The sequence below is a fragment of the Pongo abelii genome, chromosome 13, assembly GCF_028885655.2.
Source record: "Pongo abelii isolate AG06213 chromosome 13, NHGRI_mPonAbe1-v2.0_pri, whole genome shotgun sequence".
Classification (NCBI taxonomy): Eukaryota; Metazoa; Chordata; class Mammalia; order Primates; family Hominidae; genus Pongo; species Pongo abelii.
This window is the reverse complement of record NC_071998.2, coordinates 82,091,189-82,117,497: the sequence shown is the minus strand read 5'-3', so window position 1 is coordinate 82,117,497 and position 26,309 is coordinate 82,091,189. Positions and strand designations below refer to the sequence as shown.

The 26,309-nt window shown below is 49.3% G+C and overlaps 1 protein-coding gene and 1 pseudogene across 17 annotated transcripts in view; one reads left to right on the top strand and one right to left on the bottom strand.

Moving 5' to 3' along the window:
- SEMA4D (semaphorin 4D) overlaps positions 1 to 26,309 on the bottom strand; it is a 119,121-nt gene that overhangs the window by 79,342 nt on the left and 13,470 nt on the right. For 4 of the 17 annotated variants that reach the window (XM_024252004.3, XM_054520175.2, XM_054520179.2 and 1 more), the window contains 2 exons: positions 7,161 to 7,265; positions 3,543 to 3,637 (listed from right to left, as the gene is read on the bottom strand). The exons of 8 other annotated variants lie outside the window; for them this stretch is intronic. The gene's annotated coding sequence lies outside the window, so the exon portion shown is untranslated. Of the gene's footprint in view, positions 1 to 3,542; positions 3,638 to 6,424; positions 6,798 to 7,160; positions 7,266 to 18,716; positions 20,526 to 26,309 lie in introns of those variants that run through there. 5 more of the 17 variants (XM_054520177.2, XM_054520178.2, XM_054520176.2 and 2 more) reach the window with 4 other exon arrangements.
- LOC100436286 (ubiquitin-conjugating enzyme E2 variant 1-like) lies at positions 15,511 to 18,414 on the top strand (annotated as a pseudogene).

The following is a 26,309-nucleotide window of genomic DNA, read 5'->3' as shown; positions in this document are numbered from 1 at the left end:
GAGCATCGCAAAGTCCCCTCCCACAAGGCACAGAGCCGCAAATGGCAAGTGAAGGGACAAGCTGTTCGATGTCATTAATGATGAAAGAAACAAACTGAAGCAGGATGGTCGCTTTCATCTTTCTGATGAGCAGTAACCTACAAAGCTGAGCAACCAGAGCCTGTGATGGGGCGGAGAAACCAGTGCCTGACAGTCGGGGAGCAGACCCAGTGCACCTGACTGTGACACTCGGGATGCTCCTGAATCACATTCCACTTGGACACAAAACTACACCTCGAGGGTGCTTCCTGCATCGTAGCAAGGCCATGGAAACCTTCAAAGTCCATCAGTAGCTGACCAGAATCAAATAAATGGTCTATCCAAACACTGAAGTGTATGCACCCATCACAAAGAACAAGGAGGTCAGCCGGGCACAGTGGCTCACGCCTGTAATCCCAGCACTTTGGGAGGCCAACATGGGAGGATCGCTTGGGCCCAGAAGTTCAAGACCAGCCTGGACAACACAGTGAGACCCCATCTCTACAAAACATTAAGTTAGCCAGGCATGGTGACACATGCCTGTAGTCCCGGCTACTCGAGAAGCTGAGGTGGGAGGATTGCTTGAGCCAGGCTGTCAAGCAGTGAGCTATGACTGTGCCACTGCACTCCAGCCTGTGCATCAGAGTGAGGCCCTGTCTCAAAAAAGCAAATAAACAAAAAACAGGCCGGGCGCGGTGGCTCATGCCTGCAATCCCAGCCCTTTGGGAGGCTGAGGCTGGTGGGTCACTAGGTCAGGAGATCAAGACTATCCTGGCTAACACGGTGAAATCCCATCTCTACTAAAAATACAAAAAATTAGCCGGGCATGGTGGTACACGCCTGTAGTCCCAGCTACTTGGGAGGCTGAGACAGAAGAGTCGCTAGAACCCAGGAGCCGGAGGTTGCAGTGAGCCCAGATTGTGCTACTGCACTCCAGCCTGGTCGACAGAGCGAGACTGGGTCTCAAACAAACAAACAACAAACAACAAAAAACAAACCCTGAGGGGTGACCTTGTGTGGAAAGGGAACTGCCCAAGACAGAATAAAAAGGCAGGCTGTGGAGGGGCAGCCAGGGCAAGCCCACCACTCCGCGGTGGCCTTACGTATGCATGTGAGTGGCTGCGCAGGAAACACAGGCTTTTGGGAGGCCAGTCCAGAGAGCAGTAACAGGTTTTTCATGCTGTGGAGTGGCCTGGGAATCCGAAGGCAACTTGGTCCCTGCATTTCTGAGCTTCCGTATTAGTGCTGTTTTTACCCTGCACACTGCAACAGATACGTACCACAGTTGCCCACATAGCACCACCCCTTTTCTTTAGTGGAAACTACAAATTCCACATGGTGCATACATCCAAAGGAAGGCCAACCCATGGCTGGTCACACAGTTCCCTTCCTGGGCCCACCTAAAAGACTGCCTGCCACACACATGCCACACACATGCCACAAACATGCATCACATGCATGCATACATGCACACACCCATCCAAGCAGACACACACCCACCCACACTTACATGCACACACGTATACACCTATGCACACAGGTACACCACACCCACATACCCATGTAAGCACACATGTATATTCACATACAAAATCACACACAAACCTACAGAGACACACATACGTACACATGCACATATATACATCCAAACATGCACATCCATACACACTCATGCACACACACATGCATATACATATATGCACATACATACATGCTACATTCACATACACACCTATACACCTAAACACACACTCATATACACACATGGATACATATGACCACATGGATACACACACACACAAACACATGCACAAACATATATACCTACATGCACACTCATATACAGATATACTGCACACACCCACATGTACTCATATACACACCTACCTACACACATGTGCCTACACACATACGCATACTCAAACACACACTGTGCATGGTCCTTATCCTCTTCCCAAGGGAGCTGCAGCCCAGCATTCCCACCCACTCACATGCTGGGGAAAGAATCACCTCCTTCCTCCTCAGCAGCTCAGAGGCAGGTTCTGAGCCATCGCAGCCTCCTGGAGACCCCATGTGACTGTGGTCAGTGGTTCTCATACTGCGGCCTGCAGCAGAGCCCCTGGCAAGGATCTGAATGCCAGATCTCTGGGCCCCAGTTGGAGCCCCAGTACAGTAGTGCTCTGGGGGGGGCCCAAGAACGTGCATTTCTAACGGGCCCTCAGGTGATGCTGCTGTAGTTCCAGTGAACAGCCTCTGGTCCCTGGGGCAGCTTAAGGGAGTCAGGGTTTGGATGTGGCTCATTCATTCTGTCAGTGAATGCTTTTTGCTCCTTTTGTGTGCCAAGCTGCATCAAAAGTCCCTGGCTCTCCTGAGGACGCAAAGAAACAACTGCAGAAAGTCATTTCAGGGAGTGAGACGCTGATAAGGCAGGAGCATGTCAATGTGAGAAACAGCCTACAAAGGTGTTGGGGGGGAGTCTTATTAACACTTCTGAGGGTCTTATCCTCCTGGAGAGATGAGAATCCCCCTGCAGACCCAGAGCCTCTTCTCTGCAGCTGTCCCTGCTCAGCCCTGGGTCCCAAAGGGGGCTGACCCTCGTCCTCCCTGCAAGCCTTGGGGGCTGCCCCTGTGTGTGGCAGGCACCTTCCTTCCTGTCTCCATCTGGCTCAAATGCCACCTGCCTAGAAGCAGGGACCAAGGTCCTCAGCTGGTCAGAAAGGCCCACACACCACAAGACCTAGGCTAAGATTTGAGGGCCCATGTGGCTAACACGAGGGAGCCCAGGCCAGCATCCAGTTACTAAATAACACACCGTATTCTGTGTAAAACTCTGGGCGACAACTGCAACAATGCCAAGTGCTCCTAGAAAACAGCAGAAGGTAAGAAATCCCCTGCCCTCTGCGTTCCAGAAACAACTGCTACCAAAAAAGCCCCTTCCCCACAGGACTGAGCTAAGGCTCACGATGCCCCCACCCACCCAGGATAAGGCCAGACACAGAAACCCAGCAATGTCTGCTCTGCGCCTCTCGATGGCCAGTGACATGATGCATCCCCCGCCTGCTCCCGATCACTCACAACAAAATGCTCATAACCAAACCTTGCTTCACTTCTGTCCTTCTCCAGGCCCCTTGGGCCCCACAGAGCCAGCGCAGCCCCTCCTGAGAAACAGCTGTCCTTGGGTAAGGCATCCACTGACCCTGCCACCCTCATCCCATATCCCACCTCTGGTTCTTCTAAGCCTCATCTACACCACCCTACAAAGAAAAGCCCTTTGGCCTAACCTTTGAGACACGTGTGATCTCATGGTCAGCGTGTGGCCAGGCCCCGGCCCCTACTGTGACAGTCCATTCCCTCCTTTGCATACTCCTAAGAAAGCCTCTTCTTACCAAGTCTGGATTTGTTTTTTATTTGACAACTACTTACTGATTACAAACAACTTGAAACTCCAAAATGTGTCACACACTCATGCAATGGATGCACAGGTGAGAGCTTTGATTTCTGCCTCCTGGAAGACCGGTACTCACATGTTTAACCGAGGTTCCGCCGGTTCAGACCCACAGCTCATGAGATGGCTCAGGAATACGTCAGAGATACCCCAGCCTCACATGCACAGCTGGTCCTGGAGGCCGCAGAGCAAGGAAAAAGGGGAGAAGTAACACTGAAGGTGAACCACACCCCTCACAGACACGGGCATCCTACACACCCAGGAGAACCCATGCCCTCCAGCGTGGAACTCAGCACACTGGGCATTTTGTGTAAGCCGCCCTCCTCCTGCAGACAGGCAGGGCTTAGCAGGGCCAGATGAAAATGACACCCAGCCTCGTATGTGGCCACCACACATGCCGAAGGGGAGGACGGAGCAGGCGACCTGCTGTTCCACACGCCCCGCAGCAGAGAGAGAGGGCTCCCAGGGCAGACATCCCTACCACCTAATCCTACAGTCATGCTCGGGGGCTCTGCTGGGCCCCTCAGCACGCTCATGAAGCCCCAAGGTCTCTTTTCTAAGATTACTGCAAACTGCAACTGAACACACGAAAGAAAATGTGCATCTCACTGGAGGTCAGAAAAATGCAGATTAAAGCAAGATGCCACTCTCCCCCTACAAAATGACCAGATAAAATAATTACAAGGCTTAAGGTGGTGTGGAAGTGTAAGCCCCTCCCTGCTGTCAATGACTTTTCTAGCAAGCAGCATGCCAGGGATATCAGGAACCTTACAAGGGTACCTCTTAGCTATGGGCAACGAGCAGAAATTGGGACCGGTATTCCCAACAAAACATTTCACCCCATATACTCTTGACTCCGTGAAACCGAAAAGCCCCCCACAGAGAGACGCACGTCAATAGATAAAGCAGCAGTCTGGCTCCAAATCGTATGTTTGCATCTTTCACATGGATGGCTGTGAGCAAATGGCTGCAGTTCTGAGTCCTGACAACTGAGGAGGCAACGGTGACTCATTGCCCTCCCAGGACAGGTGTGGGCACCACAGGAAGGCTGCCAGAATAAACCTCCAAACATTTTTCTCCTATACTAGGAGAGTACATATGAATAGAAATCATGGTGTCCTGGACATCATAAACCCCCCGAGTCCTGGGAAGCCTGAATCCTAGGGCCTATGTGTATTTCTTTTTTCTTTTGTTTTGAGACAGAGTCTCGCTCTCCCTCCCAGGCTGGAGTGCAGTGGTGCGATCTCGGCTCACTGGAACCTCCACCTCCTGGGTTCAAGTGATTCTCCTGCCTCAGCCCCCTGAGTAGCTGGGATTACAGGCATGCGCCACTACGCCCGGCTAATTTTTGTATTTTTGGTAGAGCCAGGGTTTCACCATGTTGGTCAGGCTGGTCTCGAACTCCTGACCTCATGATCTGCCCGCCTCGGCCTCCCAAAGTGCTGGGATTACAGGCATGAGCCACCGTGCCTGGCCTGATGTATATTTCTTGAACAACAAATGGGTAATTTTAAGAAGGCTAGGATGAGTTTTACCAACCTGCTTTTCCTAGTGATTCATTAAACGTGGTTTGGGTTAAGAAGCGAAATTCTCAGACTTTGCTGAATCCCTAACTGAAGCACGTGAGGCTAAAATCACCCCCTCTCTGCCCGGGGTGGTCTGCACACCCAGAAAGAAATGCCAGAAATCGCTTGGCGTGAGTGCATTGCAAATTCTGGAAACTTGATTTCTCACAGGTATAGATCATCTGGCTAACTCAGTCCAAAATTTAAATATGGTGCTATTATAATTCACAGTAACTAAGATTATTATCTGTACATTAACGTATGGCACAAAAGCCCATAAGGCTAGCTTCTACAGAGAAGCAGGCTCCAAGGCAAGTGGCCACCAATGTTCTTCCTTTATAACAACACTGATGTGAGCAGCAGCAGGCAACTGGCTGATAAAATGTGGAAATGTTTTTTCCCTGTGGCATACCCACATAAGAAGAGCTGTTTTCTTTACAAAATAGGTGGGGTTGTTTTTGGCAAAATGATGGAATGTTTTCAATTTGAAGGAGTAAAAATTCCCCAATACCAGTCTACGGCAAACAACTCAAAACAACAACAAGCCAACAACACCTCCTATTTAAAGCTGTCCCAGCCAGATGCAGTGGCTCATGCCTGTAATCCCAGTACTTTAGGAGGCCAAGGCAGAAGGATCACTTGAAGCCAGGAGTTCAAGACCAGCCAAGGCAACAAAGCGAGAGCCTGTCTCTACAAATAAAAAATAATTAGCTGGGTGTGGTGACATGCACCTATAGTACCAGCTACTTGGGAGGGTGAGGCAGGAGGATCACATGAGCCTGGGAGTTTGAGGCTGCAGAGAGCTGTGATCATGTCACTGCACTCTAGCTGGGAAAAAGAGCAAGACTGTGCTGGAAAGAAAGGAGGGGAGGGGAGGGGAGGGGAGGGAAGGGGAGAAGAAAGCGAGAGAAAGAGAGAAAGGGAGGGAGGGAGGGAAGGAAGGAAGGGAAAGAGAGAAGGAAGGAAGGGAGGGAGAGAGGGGGCAGGAGGAGAGAGAGAGAGAGAGAAAGAGAGGCATGTAAGAGAACACAGAAAAGGGAAACAGAACAAAAGGGTCTGTACTCTGAACACTAGAATGTTCCTTTCTACTCCTTAAGCCAAACCTAGAAGGCTTCTGACACTCTCCTCTGCATCCCAGTACCCACTTCCAGGTTTCCAATGTGTTGAGTTCAGACTGGGGAATACCAGATGGGGAAAAATGGTAGACTCATGCCCAGTTGAGGAATACTTGCAATTCTAATCTTCCTCCCCAAACCACCTGCTACTATATTCTTTTCAGAATCTTTGAATAGCTGCTCCCTGCATTTGCAGTGGGAAAGCCACAGTGGAACATGGTTAACCCATCTTATCAACCAAGCCCATTCATTTCTGAGCTAAAAATCTACTTGAGGCTCACACCAGCCATCTTTTGCATGATCCATCTGGTCCTCTTCGTAGACAGGGGTCCATTCCCAGGTGCTAAATCTGTTCAGCAGGGCTACTTGGGGGCTTTTCATGATCAAGTCCCAGCCTTGCTCTTTCTCATCCAGGTCATGACAAGCCATTTTTTGCTGCTGCTTTTTCATTTCTGCAGCAGAGGTGGGGAGGTACAAAACTAATTAGCGTCAACCAGTCTCCAAAGTGTATTCACAACACAAGGTCTCTATGTTGTGTTTAAAGAACCAAATGGTGGGTCGGGCATGGTGGCTCACACCTGTAATCCCAGCACTTTGGGAGACCAAGGCGGGCAGATCACGAGGTCAGGAGTTCAAGATCAGCCTGGCCAACATGGTGAAACCCCATCTCTACTAAAAATACAAAAATTAGCAGGGTGTGGTGGCGGGCACCTATAATCCCAGCTACTTGGGAGGCTGAGGCAGGAGGCTTGCTTGAACCCAAGAGGTGGAGGTTGCAGTGAGCCGAGATTGCACCACTGCACTCCAGCCTGGGTGACAGAGCAAGACTCCGTCTCAGGAAAAAAAAAAAAAAAGAACCAAATGGTGCCAACTAGAGCCAAAGGCTTAACTTCAACCCTTGCAGTCATGGGGGCACTTTCTCCACTTTCCACCTTAGACACGTGCTTTTGGGGTTCTACGTGCTTTTCTTAAATTTCAGAATCAGAACACCAGTCAAAAATGGAGAGTGTGACTCACCTTCCCCCACCGCCAAGAAAACTGCCAAAAAACCGCACTGTGAGCCTGTTTCTTCCTCTCTTCTCTCAGATGCACTACGCTCTCAGAGACCAGGGACAGTTTGTTCTAATCATGTTGAAGATGTAAAATAAAAATACTTAATTATAAATTGAATTATTTCACCAAGATGCTACCTGTGAGAAAAAAGGAATGGCTGGAAATCCTGCCTTCTGACCTGGGTTTCGGATGATTATAAACAGCTGGGGTGGGGCTGAGGCCCTCAGGGGCAAGGCAACCACAGTTGGGGGTGGGGGGCAACACATTACAAGTCCAACAGCAGGGCTCGGCCAGGCTGCCTCTGGCCACCTCCCCAATGCCCGGGATGTGGACAGAAAAAGACAGGAGTTCATCAATAAGGAGAGACCCCTCAGATGTGGGGTGAAACACCCCAGCTAGGAAGGGCAGCAACGGGTCCTCTCCCTGCAAGATCATGGGAACAAAGGAGAGGACAGGGACACTGAGGACAGGGTTCAAAACCCACTGGTCTCCCCAGAGTGAAGCACCCCCAGGGGAAACTGACAGCAACTCAGGCAGTCACAGAGGTCAACCATCAGAGAGGTGAGTACTAGACAAAAACCACATCCTCATTCTTTGGGTCCATTAGGAAATGGGCGGGGTTGCAGGGGTCCTCAGCCTCCTGGAGAGGGCTGGATAAGCCTGAGTTACCACAGGGTGTAGGGGGGAGGGTGCGGAGAGCACCCCCAGGGCGAGGGTCCTGCTCTGCTCAGCCCACGGTGACATCTCTAATGCAAGCATATGCTGGCTCTAAATTATATTAGCTTGCTTGCTTTATTTGGATGCATCTCTGTTTTTGACACCATGTCCTCTCTATAGCTATAAACATCTCGCATGCTTTACAAAGCACTGAGCACACAATAATTAACCAATACTCACTGACCAACCTGTCAAGGGCAAAGAGGGCCAGCCCAGGAAGGGGGCACATTTCTACATATCACCCAAGAGCCTCTCATGCTGGCTCAGACCCACAGACAAGACTGGGAAGACCCGCCCACAGAATGTTCCTCCTTGCCCTCCATGACCAGATTCTCACTTTAAAAAGAGCCCTTAGTCCGGTGCATCTTGCAGAGAACAGACAAGAGGGGCCTAAGTCCCCAGGAAACCAGCACCATCCATCCGGTGAGATTGCTGGCCACTCAGCCCAGGGGTGATGGCTAACGGGTCACTTAAAAAAAATGACCATGTGTTAAAAACATTATTAAATCATCACTCACAAGAGAACCAAGAAGGTGTCACAATCCCTTTAGAGGAGAAGTCAAAGAATCACAAAAAGACATGGAGTTGGCTGGGGGAATGGGGATGGATTGGGCCATGATGGATTGATAATCAGGGGGCTTCCTTTTGGGGTGCTGGAAATGTCTTGGAGCTAGAGGTTGCACAACACTGCGAATGTACTAACTGCCATGGAACTATTCACTTTAATATGATTAACTTTATGTTATGTGAATTTCACCTCAAGAAAAAAATAATACAGATAAAAGAATATTCACATGAATTTCCAACGGACACAATACCAGCCTTTTCCATGGGGAGTCAATTGTCTCTCCAGGAGGCTGAACCCATTTGCACGTCTAGGGACAAGGATTATTTGCATTGCCTTCAGATATCTATGACTTACAGAGCTGTACAAAGATAGGCGAGCCCTGGGTGGCCCCAGTGCTCCATTCAAAGGCTGCATATGCCCAAGTCCAAGGTGGAATGAGGAGAAGATGGAGTCCACAGGTTTAGGAGGAAACCAGCTTTAGCCGATGGCAAAGGTGATGCTGCAGAATAAGGCGTGTCTGGAGATGGTGTCAGGAGTGACTCCTGCATTTCTTGGAGGCAAGGGGGAAGGTGGGCTCACTGGAGCACTGGGGCTTGAGGAGATGGTCCACCATGTGACAGAGTGAGAAGCTGAGGTGTCCAAGGCACCCTGGAGGGGCAGGACCACACAGGGTGCATGCCAGGCAGTTTGCAGCCCTGGGCTGGCTAAGGGCTTCTGTAGCACAGTGCCACAGCTGCTGGGGCACACACCAAGGGATCAGGCACACGAAATGCTCAATGACACACACAAACATAATTTCCCCTGACTTGTACAAAAAATAGGGTGATCACTCCGCTCTGAGTTCCCACGCAGTGATGCAGACTCATTTTCAGAAACGCCTTTTCTTTCTGCCAATCTGGAATTCTTTCCGGGCTCCTCAAACACCTCTAAGAATCCACAACCTTAGACAGAGGGCTGCCTGGGGCCTTTCCCTTCCGGCTTTCCCCAGGCATCCACACCTACAACACCTGGGACACGCTAACACTCACAGGCCAGGTGAACACATGCTTGACTGCTCTCCATACGTACCGAGGGCTGCCCATGACCTCTGTGAGTGACCTTTCCGTCCGGACCATACACAGTGCATCATCGAGGGAGCAGACAGCCCCCGTGTGCACAAGGTCATGCTCTAGAAGCATCACTCACCCGCATGTGCACACTCTCAAGGCACAGCCAACTCCACTTTTCCACTGCAATTAGTACACAGTAATTATTACCCAAACCCAGCACGTGGAAACGTGGTCTGCAGCCTACATGGACTGTGTTTCCGGTGAGTTCTGTCCTTGTATGCAGCAGGGAGGTGGCTACCAGGTCACAAGCATTCACCTCGGAGTACACATGACGATGACCAATACGAGCCTGATGTCATTATTGGAGCCTCCTTCAAGGATGCTGCTCCCTCCCCACAGTGGTCTTGTTACTCTATAACAAGAAGTTTCTGAGCCACCAGCTCCAGAACGCAAGGCCCAAAAAAGGCCCTGTTACTCTTTTACAAGCAACCAGAGCAGAAATGAAAATGTCACCAACCTCCCAGAAAGAAACTGAATTATTCATCTGCAGCATTCACAGTCCCATGTGTGAAGTTAACGGGGGCTGTCCCCCTTGTTGTTCAGGCTGAAAAGTTTCCATGACTAGATGTGGGCACTCCTGTCCCAGCTTGTGTATCATGCCTGCCTCCTTCCTGGTGGCCACACAAGGACATGGGTACACGGCCCTTGCCCTGGTATGAGCACGTGCCCACCCTTCTCCTCATGTCCTCACGTCCCCAGCTTCCCGGCTCCTCACACCGTAGAACCTGGATGACCTTGTGAAAACACACACATCTGATGCTCCTTCCGAGGTCCCTATACCACAGCATCCTTTGAGCTCACAGCCATCCAGTTCCTACAATTCAGCCCCAAAGGAGACTAGGGCCATCAGTTACATAAGGACATACATGATGGAGGAGTTGAGTTCATTCTCCTCTTTTGAGTTACCTGAACTTCTTACAGTAAATGTGTTATTTGTTTAATACGGGGGGGCGGGGGAGGGGGAACCACACCTGGGAGCACATGATTCTTTTTTTTTTTTTTTTGAGACAGAATCTCACTCTGTTGCCCAGGCTGGAGTGCAGTGGTACGATCTCAGCTTACTGCAACCTCTGCCTCTCAGGTTCAAGAGATTCTCCTGCCTCAGCCTCCCAAGTAGCTGGGATTATAGGTGCACACCATCACGCCCAGCTAATTTTGTATTTTTAGTAGAGACAGGATTTCACCATGTTGGTCAGGCTGGTCTTGAACTTCTGACCTTGTGATCCACCTGCCTCAGCCTCCCAAAGTGCTGGGATTACAGATGTGAGCCACCACGCCCAGCCTCATGATTCTTATAAATTGCTGCAAGGATATGCCCACAGCAGAAGCAGGGAGAGCTGGCAGTGGCACGTCCCACAGCCTCAGGCTTTGAGAGCAGCCCTCCCAGCCCCAAGGGCTCTCCCAGGGCTGGAGGTGCTTAGCCAGCCGTTTATGCCTACGTTACACATCAGAAAGATGTGTAACCTTTATGCCTACGCAGCAGAAAGAGAGCCAGCCTGTCCAAAGAGAATCATTTGCGAGAAGACATCAAGAGACTAGGGTAGTCGTGGTGTCAGGCCTACTCATCCAAACGACTTTGATCACTGAGAAAACTCAGCGCCGTAGGATGGCTCCAGGGGTTGCACAGAACCCCACTCCACTCCACCTGCAACAGGTATTTCCAAACCCTCCACATTTGCAGAAACCTATTTTCTTTCTATTGCTCATAAATCACTCTATTTTAAACCCCAGCATGACACAGATTTTTTAATTAAGTGAAGCAAAACTAATCTCACTTGAAGAATCACTACAAAACTGTGACCTTTTCCCTCACATAGGAAGATGCCACAATATCAGGGTCAGGAACCAAATTCCCCAAAGTCCATCAATGAAAAAATGTCTACTTTATGACCTAAGATGAAAGCTGACAACAGAGCGTTCAGAAGGACACACTGTCAACTGTCTTCAGTCCCTGACTCACCAAATGAAAAGTGACGGCAAAGCAATCTCTGCTTAAACATCACACTAAAAACGTACCACTCCTTTTGGCCTTATTTTTTGGGGGTTTTTCAAACAGGCTAATTTGTGGCCTTTATTGGAAATAAACAAAACATAAATAAATCAGTACCTATTAACACGCCACTCAGAATAATCACCTCAAACACTCTGGAAAAGTGGTGAAAATCTCAACCTCCCTCTAAGTAGCGGCTGCGGGTTTCTTCTCACTCTGGTATAAGGCTGCCCAGGTTCTCCCGGCGTGTAATGCTTGTGTAATGCTCGGGGGCAGCAATCTGAAACTTCTAGAGACACTGAAGTCCTGCAGGTCACTGGGGTAGCTCCTATTAACTCACCACTCAGGCACCAAAGGCTACCCCAGGGCTTAAAAGCCTTAATGTCCCTCCTGAGGCACCTCATTTGCTGTTCCCCAAGGCGTACCATGTAATCCAAGGGAATCCAGCCCCATAAGAATCTGGTAATACCTAGGACTACAGACTACAGTCCTGATTAGACTGGTTCCACACAGAGGCTGCATTTAAAACACTGGCTCTGAGGTCCTCATATGTTAATACATTCCCAATTCTCAATATCAGGAAAGAAGGAAATGTTATCACTACAGACCCCATAGACATTAAAAAGGAACACGGCAAACAACTCCGTGCACAAAGAGTCAACAACTTAGAGGAAATGATCAAATTTCTCAATAATAACCAACCACCAAAATTCACACAAGATGAAATAGATACCTGAGCAATACTATAAACAGGAAAGAAATAGAATATGTAGTTAAATACCTTCTGAAAAAGACATCTGAAAAGGCTCAGAGATAGTTTTATTGGCAAATTCTACCAAACATGTAAGGAACCTAACAACAATTACACACACTCTCTTCCAGAAAATAGAAGAGGAAAAAACATTTCCCAACTTAAATGAGGCCAGCACTATCCTGACAGCAAATCCAGAAAAAGACAGTACAAGAAGACTATAGGACAATACCCTTCATGAACACAGATGCAAAAATCCTCAACCAAATATTAGCAAACTGAATCCAGTAATATGTAAAAATAATGCACCACAGCCCAAGGGAGTTGATTCCAAAACACCAAATTGACTCAGTGTTCAAAAATCAATAAATGCAAGCCACCTACTCACAGAAGTAAAAGCACACAGGCATATCGATTTATATAGAAAATGCATTTAAAAAATTCAACATCCATTCATGATAAAAGCTCTCAGCAAACTAAACCTAGAAGAGAACTCTCTCAGCCTGACAAAGGGCATCTATGGAAAACTCACAGCTAACATCATACTTCATGGTGACAGACAGATGCCTTTACCCAAAGTCGGAAGCAAGGCAAGGATGTGCTCTCACTACTTCTCAACATTGCACCAGAAGTCTTGGCTAAAGAAACAGGGCAAGAAAAGAAAGGAAAGGCACACAAATTGAAAAGAATGAAATAAAATGGACTATTCACAGACAGCATGACTGCCTATGTAGAAAATTCCAAGGATTTCTTTTTGTACAAAAAAGCTCTTAGAACTAATAAGTGAGGTTAAGCAAAGTCAGAGGGTCCAAGATCAACAACATAAAAGTGGTCATATTTCTATGGATTCTATCAACATTTGGGAAATTGATAAAGTGAACTGCATCAAAATTAAAATGTTTGGCTCTGTGAAAGATGCTGTTAAAAGAATTAAAAGGCAAGCTAAAGATTGAGAGAAAATATTTGCAAATCACATATCTGACAAAGAACTTGTATTTAGAATATATAAAGAAGTCTCAAAACTCAATATCAAGAAAATAAACAACTCAATTAAAATATGAGCAAGACTTCAACAGATACTTCACCAAAGAGGATACACAGATGGCAAATTAGCACATGAAAAGATGTTTTACATCATTAGCCACTAGGAAATGCAATTAAAACCACAATGAGCACATTATATACACATTAGAATGGCTTAAGAAAAAAACTTAACAATACCAGGTGCCGGTAAGGGTACACAGTGATGTGGCTGGTGAGACTGTAATATGGTACCGCCACACTAGAAAAGATTTGGGCAGTTTCTTATAAGGATAAACACACACGGACCATATGACCCAGCAATCCCACTTCTGGACATTTATCAAAAGTAAATGAAACCGCATGTTCACAGAAAAGCTCATACACAAATGTTTACAGCAGCTCTGTTCAAACAATGGACTTACTGAGGGACAAAAAAAACCAAACTATTCATACCTGCAACAGCTGGAATGAGCCTCAACGGCACTGTGGTGAGTGAAAGAAGCCAATCTCAAAAGGCTATGTACTGCGTGGTTCCATTATATGACATTCTTGAAAAGGTAAACTATAGGAACAAAGAGTAGCTCAGCAGTTATAAGTGATTGTGAGGGAGGTGAATATAAAGGGATGGTACGGGGAGTTTTGTTGGAGGATAGAATTTCTCTGTATTCTAACTGTGGTGGTGGTTACACCATCTGCACATGTCTTAAAACTCACAGAAATGCACACTGAGATAATCATTCTTACTGTGTATTAATTTTAAAAGTAAAGGAAAAGGAAAAACAAAAGAAAATGACTGCACCAATTTGATTGAAATGTCTTTTAAAATACCTTTATTTTTAGCCAGACACAAAAGGACAAACACTGCGTGATTCCACTTATAGGAGGTCCCTAGAGTAGTCAGTCACAGCGACAGAAAGGGGAATCAGGGCTGGGGAGTTATTTAATGGGTACAGAGTTTCCGTTTGGGATGATGAAAAACCTCAGGAGATGGAGGGTGGTGATGGCTGCCCAACAATATGGATGTACTTAATGCCACTAAACTATACCCTTAAACATGGTTAAAATGATCAATTTTATGTTTATTTTACCACAATTGTAAAAACTCATGTTCTTCCACAAGAATAGATTTAGAAAATTGTATTTGTATAAAAATAAAACAATAAAAGAAGTTCAAAAAGCAAAAAGCAAAAGTCTCTCCCCACCACACTCTCCAGATAACATCACTGTCAACAGCTTGCTGTACTTCATGTCAGATGTTCACAATCTTTATCATACACACTGGCTCAGGTGCATGCCGGCTCAGGTGCATGCCAGCTCAGGTGCATGCCAGCTCAGGTGCATGCTGGCTCAGCTGCATACAGGCTGAGGTGCATGCCAGCTCAGGTGCACACCAACTCAGATGCATATAGGCTGAGGTGCATGCCAGATAGGGTGCACACTGGCTCAGGTGCATGCCGGCTCAGGTGCATGCCAGCTCAGGTGCACGCTGGCTCAGCTGCATACAGGCTGAGGTGCATGTCAGCTCAGGTGCACGCCAACTCAGGTGCATATAGGCTGAGGTGCACGCCAGATAGGGTGCACACTGGCTCAGGTGCATACAGGCTGAGGTGCATGCCAGCTCAGGTGCATGCCAGCTCAGCTGCATACAGGCTGAGGTGCATGCCAGCTCAGCTGCATACAGGATGAGGTGCATGCCAGCTCAGGTGCACGCCAACTCAGGTGCATATAGGTTGAGGTGCAAGCCAGATAGGGTGCACGCTGGCTCAGGTGCATACAGGCTGAGGTGCATGCCAGCTCAGGTGCACGCCAGCTCGGCTACATACAGGCTGAGGTGCATGCCAGCTCAGGTGCACGCCAGCTCGGCTACATACAGGCTGAGGTGCATGCCAGCTCAGCTGCATACAGGCTGAGGTGCACGCCAGCTTGGGTGCACGCCCACTTAGGTGCACACAGGAATAGGGGCTTCTAATTCTGTGATTAAATGTGAAACAGAGGTCCTGGGTCAATTTGCACAATCCTTTTGACTTTAAAAGAGTCATGCTCTTTGCTTCCCACAAGAGGCAACTGAAAAGTAAGTAAAACACATCCCAAGGCTGAAGTCACTAGTAGGGGGTGAAGAACACAAGATGGCAGCCACCAAGGGCTGGGGAGTAAAAGTCCTTTGCAATTTCTGACTGTTGTAAGAACTCGATGAAGGCCAGAAAGGAGGATGAGTTGGCAAAGTTAGCTGGGATTGAGAAGATGATGGAGACAGGACATTTACAAGATGGACAGGAATGATCACTGGGCGTCCAAGAACAATTTATGAAAGCCAAATATACAGCCTTAAAATAGAATGTGGACCTAAACACCGAAAAGCACCCCCTTTTGTAAGATTTGTGACAAAAATTAATTTGAGTGGAGTCAACAGTCCTAATGGCATGGTGGACCCAAGAACCAAATCACCGCTAGCAAAACGGCAGAATTCATATAGCATTCAAAGATGTCCTGCAAGAGCTTTGGGCCTAATGATGTCGGTGCTTAATGATGTCTATGGAATATATAAAACTTCCTCAGCTACGTGAAGGCCAATGTTACAAGTCAATCAAAAGGAAAAACCCCAGGCCCTTTCCCTTTTCCCTCATTCAACTTAAGTAGTCTTCATTTCCCACAGTAGTAAATTTTCTAGATACATCTTGTAGACCTCAAAGTACTGGAGAGGGCCAGCCATGGTGGCTCACATCTGTAATCCCAGCATTTTGGGAGGCTGAGATGAGAGGAGTGCTTGAGCCCAGGGGTTTGAGACCAGCCTGGGCAACATAGTGAGACCCCATCTCTATAAAAAATGTAAAAAAATTAGCCAAGTGTGGTGGCACATGCCTGTGGTCCCAGCTACTCAGGAGGCTGAGGTGGGAGGATCGCTTGAGCCCAGGAGGTTGAAGTTGCAGTAAGCTGACACTGCACTCCCACCTGGGCAACAGAGCAAGACCCTGTCTCAACAAATAAAGTATTGGAAAGGAAGTGCTCATTCAACTTATCTTAAGATACTGTAAGATATCTGCCACTTTTCCTAAGATACTGTAAATGATACTACATTTTGAAATATGTAAGTTGTGCTATAACTACAACAACAACAAAACATTCTAGGCCTGAGCAAGCAGTGCTCCATTCGGAGCTGACCCGAACCTTAAAAAGAAGCGAAGGCCGGGCACAGGGTCTCACGCCTGTAATTCCAGCACTTTAGGAGGCCGAGGCAGGAGGATTGCTTGAGTCCCAGAGTTTGAGACCATCCTAGGCAACACAGCAAGACCTCATCCAGAGGTCTAGATGAGGTTTTAGTAGACTAAAAATTTAAAAACTAGCCAGGCATGGTGGTGCACACCTGTGGTCCCAGCTACTCAGGAGGCTGACATGGGAGGACTGAAGTTCAAGGTTGCAGGGAGTCAGCCTGGGTGACAAAATGAGACCCTGTCTCAAAAACAAATGGCCGGGCACGGTGCCTCATGCCTGTAATCCCAGTACTTTGGGAGGCCGAGGCAGGTGGATCACCTGAGGTCAGGAGTTCGAGACCAGCCTGCCCAACATGGTGAAACCTCGTCTCTACTAAAAATACAAAAATTAGCCAGGCATGGTGGCACATCCCAGCTACTTGGGAGGCTGAGGCAGGAGAATCGCTTGAGCCTTGGAAGCAGAGGTTGCAGTGAGCCGAGATTGTGCCACTGCACTCCAGCCTGGGCAATGCACTCCATCTCAAAAAAACAAAACAAAACAAACGAAAACAAAACCAGAAAGAAGAAAGAAGTGAGGGCAGACAGAGGGCTACAGAGACTCCAGGCTGGTCAAACAGTGACAGAAATTTGAGTCCCCTTTCTCAGGTCCTCCCCAGGCATCCCCCAGAGAAGTAAGGCAGAGAGAAGATGGGTACCATGCCCACAGCAGCACTCTGGGTTCCCTGAAGGCTGTCTTCACGGTCCCCATCCCAGCCCAAAGGAGTTCCAGGGACTCTGCTGATGCATGGTACCAAGTTCTGGGCTCAAGTCCTCCCACCTCCCCCTTTGGTTGCCAAGAAATCTCCCTCCAAAGATGTCCAAATCCAAACTGCTGCTTCTAGACACCTGGCACCAATAAACCCCGAAGATAAACACAGCCTGACTCATTTACCCAGCCCTGTGCATCGCAAGCATTTTAGCCATAATTAACCTTCGCTTAAACCCTGTGTTTGTGCTTGAGTTTAGCAATCACCAGTATTCGAATCCAAATAAGAACATCACAAAGATTACAGTGGACAAATAAAATATAAACAGATCCAAATGCCTCCATGTTCTTAATTACTAGCTATGTTCCTTTGTATACACAGATGAAAGCAGCAACTAAATAGCCTGTGTAAACTGCATTTACATGAGTTTCTCTCTCTATGACTAGAAGCACTAAAACTCACCTGCAGAACCCAACTGAGCTTCAGAACCCGTGTGTGATTTTTATTTTTTCAGTGTGTACACTTCATTATCGTTTTCAAGCCCACCCTGGAAGAGGACAAGGGCTAAAACATAAAATATTAAGCCACTCTTCCCCAAGCTACAGACACATGTAGCTTGACAGACACATGTCAGCTTCTGCCTGACAGACATATGTCCCTCAAAGAAGAGAAAAAAGCCAGACAGATTCTTCCCACACCACCACGTTCCTCCTGGCCAAGCCTTTCCGTAGAGAAAGGCCAAGCTGGGTTCAAGACTGGAGACTCTGCTCTCAAGTCTGTGACTGTCAGCCCCTGCAATAGGGGTCCCTGCTGCGGAGGCCCCTGGTGTCTCACCCTGAAAAGTCCCAGAAAGCACTTCTGAGAGCAGCAGCTCTGGCTTTAGAACCTGAGGAGGGTGCCTGGGGATACAGGGAGGGTTTCACAGCTGCCCTGCTGGCACCATGTGGTCACCAGACCCCTCTTTCTCCCCAGCTCCGGGCCCACCCCGGAGGAGGCTCTCCTGGGGAAAAGGGTCGAGGTGCAGGATGAGAAAGAACCTGCAGAACCTGCAGCCGGAGGACAGACCAGCCACAACCTAGAGGCCATCCTGGGCTGCCAGGAATGACCTAGCTTTGTGAGAACCAATGTCACAGAGGCTGGGTAGGAAGCCCCAAGGGCCTGAAAGCAGGTGGGACTGAGACCCATGTCCCCACCCACCTGGGAGCCAGAAGGGGCCTGCTGGGTCCCCAGATCCTGAGCCTCAGCCAGCGAGAAGCAGGGAAGGGGACACATGCTGACCACCAGTCCCAGGAACAAACACCCACTCCTGCCACCCAACCACACCAGGACCGGCCCATGGGTCACAGCCTTGGCATGGGCTCAGCTCCCCACTCCCACCACACGGCCAGTGACCTGAGTCCCTCCTACCTCTGTGACCAGCTCCACTCTCTCACTTGTTCACCCATCAATCATTCATTCACTCCAACATTGCACCTGATGGAAAAGGAAGAGAAGAGCCACCTTTACCAGTCCTGGAGCTGGCACCCCTCTGCATTCCCCTACTGATCCATCAGGCAGCCCCCATCCAGTCCAGACCAAGCCTGCCGTGGACCACCAGGCTGTGTTTCTCCTGCCTCACTGTGACTGTTTACGGCAGAATTCACAGGATGGCACACAGGTCTGATAAGAGCACGCCAGGCACACGGGAGGCCAATGTCAGCAGGCTCACAGAGAGCAGGAAACAATGATATGACCATGGCTTGCACAAATATTTTTTTTCCCAGAAAAAGAAAATATCATGGAGGCAGAGCTCCCAGGCTTTCTGCTAATAAACGCCTCTAGCATGTCCAAGCCATGTCACATTTTGAAGGAAAATGAAGCAGTTTTTGGAAGGAGGACAACAGGAATGGTCCCCAGAGGCACCTAAGGTATTACTGATGCTTAAATATGGGGCCAGTGGTGACTGGAATGAAGCAACCGTCCTAAGAAGCAGAAGGTCAGCTGAGGTGTGAGCGCAGCTTGCACAAGGCCCCGGACCTCGCTCCTGGTGCCATTAGAATGTGAGAAGTGCCAACCTTCGGCCACTGCATGCTGGCCCGATGATCTCTGGGCAAGAATAACAAGCCCTGCCTGCTCTGGGGCAGGCTTCTGGGAGCAGGGCAACACCTTCATACAATACACCTTGAGCAAGCTCACACACCTTACCTAGGGCCCACACTGGTTTCTAAAACACAGCATGCCACAGGGCCTGTGCACTGGGGAGCACTGACCAGTGTGATGGCTGATGTCACATGTCAACTTGGCTGTGCCACAGTACCCAGATATCTGGCCAATCATTATTCTTGATACTTCTGTGGAGGTATTACTTTTTTTTAATGAGATCAACATTTAAAGCAGAGGCTTTGAGTAAAGCAAATGACCCTCTGTAATGAGGGTGGACCTTATCCAATCAGCTGAAGGCATGAATAGCACAGGCTGACCTCCCCCAAGGAGAAGAGCAGAAAGTTCTGCCTCCAGACAGCCTTCCATTGAGCTGCAATTCTTCTCTGGGTCTCCAGCCTGCTGTATATTTTAGACTCGTAGCATCTCCACAATCAGGTGAGCCAATTCCTTGTAATGTCTACACACGCATACACATGCACGCACCCATTAGTTTCATTTCTCTGGAGGACCCTGACCGACACAATCAATCAGGGACATGGCAAAGGTATCACACCAGGCTCCAGAGATGCCTCCAATCCCCACTTCGGAGCAGAACCTGACTGCGGAAGGAAGCCCCCATGACCACATGGCACCAACAAAAAGTCATGCCTTGAAGGATCTAGGCACATACACAGTATTTGGCTGGGATACTGGGCTGACCTGTCCAGGGATAGGAGAGCCGACATATCTGACCCCAGAGAAACACACCACATCACTGTACTACCATGTCAAATTCTCCCCAGGCCATTTCACTTTAGACAAGCTGGAGGCATGGAGGAGAGTGGGGTGAGTTTTAACTTTTGGCTAAAAATACAACTAAGACTTCCGTAAAATAAGTTTAGTAAGCCTCCTAATGAGAAGAGACTCCTAAATCCAAGAAACTCTCCCAGAATGCAGACTTCCAGCATGCTGTGCACTGCTATTCTGGAACCTATGAGCACACATGTGCAGGCAGGCACTCACACACACATGCATACATGCACAAGGTACATGCACGTACACACACATAAATGCTCACACACATTCACATAAACACATGCATGCACCTCCCCCCCCCCCCCCACACACACGGCCTACTACAAACACTGCCAATTTCTTTTTCTGGGCTCCACCATTCACAGGGGCCATCACATGTCCTGCTAATCAATGCCTTGACAAGAGTATGTACACCAAGGAAAACAGTCAAGGGTGTGGCAGACTGGAGAGACTTCCACTGAAGGCCCCAGGGACACACGGCACACACAAGGGCACACACGGCTTCGCAGCACACTGCAGAACATACACATCTATGACACAGTGGTGAGCGAATAAAGCAAGGTGCATACCTCTGCGTGGCATGACCGCGGCTTTGGGGAAACACCCCCTCTATGGATGTGTGTGTACTTATGCATGCACGCATGTGTGTGCATCTGAAAATCGCAGAGAAAAAAACTCAGAAAGGCAGGTTGTTAATGGCATTTACCCAGCACAATGAAAGCTTTCACTCTTTGCTTTATCTTCGTTTTCTGAGCAATAAAAATGCCATTAAAATAATGGAAAAGTTAGTCAGCACATCTTACTTCCTGTTCACACTAAATATCCAACAAGCATTCTTGTAGAAACACTCCTTAAAAGCAAAGGCCCCACCGACAGAGAGAAAAACTCGCATAAAAAAGATAGAAGGCACCTTTCCTGTTTCCCCTCTGAGTCAACACGAAGTTATTTTACAAAGCAGAGAGTTTCCACCGTACTCTTATTTCTACAGCTCCCCACAAAGGCAAAAAGCAGCCGTGGTTTCCATTTTCCTGCTGATAAAGCCCTGCTGAAATATATCCTGGAGAAGGTGAAAGCCTGCCAGCCCTGTCTCCGCCCACCAGGGCCACCAGCTCAGCCCGCACAGTATTTCAATTGCCTTCTTGTGTGCTGTAACAGGTTGAAGAGATGCAATCTTGTTTGCAAAAAGGGTCTTTCTAGATGTAAGTAAGAATCTCAGGATGAGATCTCCCTGGGTTATCTGAGTGGGCCCTAAATCCAGGGACAAGTGTCCTTATAGATACACTCAGAGGGAAAGACAGACGCAGAAGCCACATGATGTTAGAGCAGAGACTGGAGCAATGTGTCACAAGCCAAGGGACACTGGGGCCACACAAGAGGGAAGAGGCAGGACGGAGGCCCCCCTAGAACCTCAGGGGAGCGTGGCCCTGCTGACACCTTGATTTTTACTTCTGACCTCCAGAACTGGGAGAATAAATTTCTGTTGTTGGAAACCACCCAGTGTGTGGTACTTTTTATGGCAGCTACAAGACATTCATCCCTATATCCCCTGTGCGCCTATGAAAAGGGATTGTTTCCTTCATGGTTCATTTACAGAGAAAGCAAGAAAGCCCCCAATACACGGACTATGAAAATGTGTGGGATGAGATGAAATGAATCATTCTCACTGCACCCTTGTTAGGGGTCTTCCTCTTGTTCACACTCCACTCTCCCACCCAAAACCTGAGTCCTAGGCCCCCTCATCCCCCACCCCACCCCAAGGCCCTTCCTTCCCCCTCCTTGGGCTGCCACCGCTTTTGTTCCTGTCACTGCTGCTGTGTTGCATGTTACCCTGAACTCAGCAGCCTGCAACATGTTACTACACTCCCAATTCTGTGGGTGAGGAGCCTCAGCGGGCCCCAGCCTCAGTCAGCTCATCTCTGCCCCAATGTCCAAGGACACCAAAGCTGACACACCTAATTACCAAGGGCTACAGCTACAGTCCTTGGAAGGCCTGTCCCCTCACTTATCAGGGCCCTGAGTGGAGGGGACTGAATACCAGGGTTGCCCACTGGAGCTCCCATGGCTGCCCGTAGAGCTTGGGCTTCCTCACAGCATGGCTGCCAAAGGGCCAACTCCTTCCTTTGCATCACAGGGCTCCCAGAGCCAGCATCCTGGTGAACAATGGGGAAGCCACATTGGGGGTGACTCAGCCTCACACCCACCACATTCCATCAATCAAGGCAGTTAGGAGGTAACCCAGATCCACAGCAAGGGGACAGACACCCTGCATCTCAGTGACAGCAATGGCGAGATTGGCCACCATGTTTTAAAAACAACTACAGGTTTTCGCCCAGCTCAGCCACCAGCTGTTTCCGATTTGCTCTGAGTTCTAACTCAGTGTTTGTGACTTCAACACCTCAGCCCTGTCCTTGTTGGACAGCCTCACCCTCAAGATCCCCTCAAAGCCCCTGTATCCCCTATCAGTACACACACACATCCTTCTCCTGCTAAAAGTAACACGTCTTGTCCATTCTCCTCCAACCCCCAACCTCTCACTGCCATCCTAGAACCTGGGACACACTAGGCAGGCACTGCCTGCTCTCCGAGGGGTAGATGGCAGCAGATTGAGTGGACCCTGTGCAGCAAGAGACAGAAACTGTGAAGCTGAGAAACACCATGTTAGGAATGACAGAGACGTGCCCACCTGGCCTGGGTGAGCAGGTGGCGGTGGGGCGGGATGCACAGAGGGCACAGCTGGAGAGACCCCCAAGGGTCCAGCGAGGGAGGCGGGGCCCATCAGCAAGCAGCAGGAGCTGGTTCAGGGGCCCCTTCTCAGAGGAGAGGGTTCACAGCAGGACTGGAAACAGGGTGCCACATGGGAGGTCTGAGACAAAATTAAACCATAGGTGCCACCACGGAGACAAGACCTGCCCCAGGAAGTGGAGACATAAGAACTGGAGGGCCCTTGGTGTCCTGAAAGGAGAAGAAAAGGCTAAAACACAGCCTGTGTGCAAGGATGTTCAAAATCTCATTCCTAACAGCCTCAAACTGGAACCGAGCGGGCAGCAGACACCCGTGGCGGATATAAATGTGCCTAAATTGTGGCAGACACACACACCAGAATACGAGATGGCAAGGCAAGAGAAGACCCTGGGTGAGCTTAAGCCAAATGTCACAGACGTATGCTGAGTGACACGCACGAGGATGTGCTGCAGAATCCAAGGCACGCAGAGTCAAGCCAGCCAAGATTAACCTGCGCTGTGATCAGCTGGGGAGTAGTGAGCAGGGGGGCCCAGGGCCCTGTGCTCTGCTCCTCTTCCCAGGCATCGCAGGGCTGGCTCTATTTGTGAAGATTCAAGGGCCGCACACTGAGGCTAGGTGTGCTTCACAGTAAATTCTGCAAATATCTCACTGCAGAAGGAAGGAGGAGATGGAAAGATGAAAACAGCAAACCCGGTGAGAGGGCTTTGCCGCTGCTGCTTCCTGTCAATGACCTTCCCTCGACTCCAAGAGGGGAAAGGAGGCAGGGAGAGGGGTCACCGCCCAGATGAGTGAGGGGATCCACTGCAAAGCAGTGGGCCATGGGGCCGACCCAGCCGCTCTAAGAAGAAGGCAGCAAAACCAGTTGAGGACCAACCAGCTCACAGCGGTCAGAGCACTTGCAATGTCCACCGTCCACTGGCTGGCTGTATCCTGCTGCCCTCCTGGGACAAGTCCATAGAGAATGTGCACCAGCAAGGCCAGCAAGCAGGCCACACCTGGATCACTCTGACAACCACAAGGCCAGAGTCTCAGACCATGAAATCTGCTCTTCATGTCAGCTCTGATCAGACAGGCCCTTGGAAGAGTCACAATGCAAAGAACAGCACGGGCCACACTCGTTAGGGTTTACACAGGCATCAGCAACAGCTCCGATCCTCAGGGAAGCCTCCCAGCCATTCTTAGCCCCAGCAGCAGAAGGCCCCGCAAAGCTCAGGATAACTGCACTGTAGCAAATGTCTCCTGTGCAGCAGGAGGCACGCTCTGCCTCCTCCAGCAGCAAGGAGAGGGCCCCCAGCCCAGCAGTTTGGGGAGGGTGACACCAGCAGGAACGGACTCCTGGCCTGACACAATTCATGAATAAGGCTGTGCTTGGCAAAGTGTTTTTCCGTCTGTAGCAACTACAACGTAAGTGCTTGAACAGGCTTCAGAGTAGTCCTGACACAAAATGTCTCAGTGGAAGTCTCCAGATGACACCATCACTTATTTAGAGAATGCCACTGTGGCCTGAGCATGGTCTCCTCGCTGAGAAAAGAGAAAGGGGAGAGAGCGTGTCTGCATTCTCAGGGCTCCTTCATTTCCACCGCGAGACGTCTGTGCTAAGCCATCTATCCCTTCTGCAGCCCTAAATGTGCTAATTATTAAATGACACTCTCTTCCAGCTGAAATAAAACCTGTGCCCACTGGCTGGAGTTACAGAGCGGTTACTTGTAAATAAATGGAGTCTGCATCTCCCCAAAGGCTTGATTCCAGGTCCTGCAGCGACTGGTGTCTATTTTAAAAATCGCCTTCTCACCACCTCTCTGGTTTTGCCAAGCTGGCAAAAACCAAGCCCTGCTTCAACCGTGCTCTTGTGGAAGGAACTGGAACATGAGGATGGCAGGTCCCTGCACGGAGAGACCTCAGTCCCACAGAACATCCAGGACGCAGCCGCTGCTTACAGGCGAGACCAAGGGGGCCAGCGGCTTTGCAGGATTCCACATTTGAAACCCAAGCCACTGCCCTCAGCATTCAAAGACAAGCCAGATATCCAATTCCGCCTGCTCAAGAGCTTTGCTTTGACCCAGTTTCCTGCCCTGTTGTTCTCAGGCTTGCGGTCCAACACCAGCCCCTGGGGTAGGCACTGTGCTGAAGGCTCTAAGGCATGCCCAGCCCCAGAAATGTGGGGATTAGCCTCACTGAGAGGAAAATCAAGCAGTAGAGGAGTACACAGTCAAAGTCAGCCAACGTGAGAAATAAGATAATAATACATAGTGTATACATATTGACTTCATGCTAAAACTTTTACATTTCCACGCAGTTACACATAGGGCCAGATGTCACATGGGGGTCAGTAGTTCTCAATCTGGGGGTTGCAAACACAGTTTTTCAACAAACACAATCAAATAAAAATATCAGGGGGTGTCATAGATAGTTAAGAGTGGCTGTTGTGAGCAAAACTTAGTGGCATGTGTGCATCTGTGTGCTGCGTGTGTGTGTGTGTGTGTGTGTGCTGCCTCACAATATAAAATGCATGTGGGTCACTGTCATCGTCTGAAGCCAGCCAGGCATGAGACACCCACACAGCCAGGCTTCCTGATGGTCAAGAAGCTTTTGTATTGTAATAAAAATGTTTTCGCAGTATGGTCCATGCACTGAAACCTCTCTGAGGCTTGGTTTCAAACACGACACTGAATTCCACATGTGTCTCAGTTCAAACGTGGGCAAGAAGGGATATTACAGGAGTCATCTCATTTAATAATCCTACAGTCCCCCAACAACCACTGAGGGACAACCCCAGTAAGGAAGGGGGCGGGCCCCACTGAGGCTGCGCACAAGGTGGCAGGCACAGAAGGGCTTCCGGGCTCCCCCAGGAACTGGAGCCTTAAAGAGGACGCTGCGGCCACCCCGCCCTGCAGGCCCACCTGCAGCTGGGCTGCATCTGGGAGAGGCAAGTGAGGGGCCGGCCGGCTTCACTGCCTGTGTGCCCTTTAGGAGCCGAACAAGCTGCAAAACACCCACCTGCTCTGGGAACGAGGCACGCATGACCAATCTAGGAAAAGTGTGCAAAGCTCTCAAGACTCTGATGCATATGGGGTATGTGTGTGTTGTGTGTGCTGTGGCACGTGCAGCATATGACTGTGTGGTGTTATGTGTGGGGTTTGATGTGTGGTGTGTGTGGTGTGTATGTGTACAGTGTGTGTTGTGTGCGTTTTGTGTGTGTGTGTGGCATGGTATGTGTATGTACCACGTGGTGGGTTTGTGTAGTGTGTGTGGTGTGTATGGCCTGGGTGTGTGGGGTGGGGAGGTATGTGTATGGTGTGTGTATACATGGTGGGGTATGTG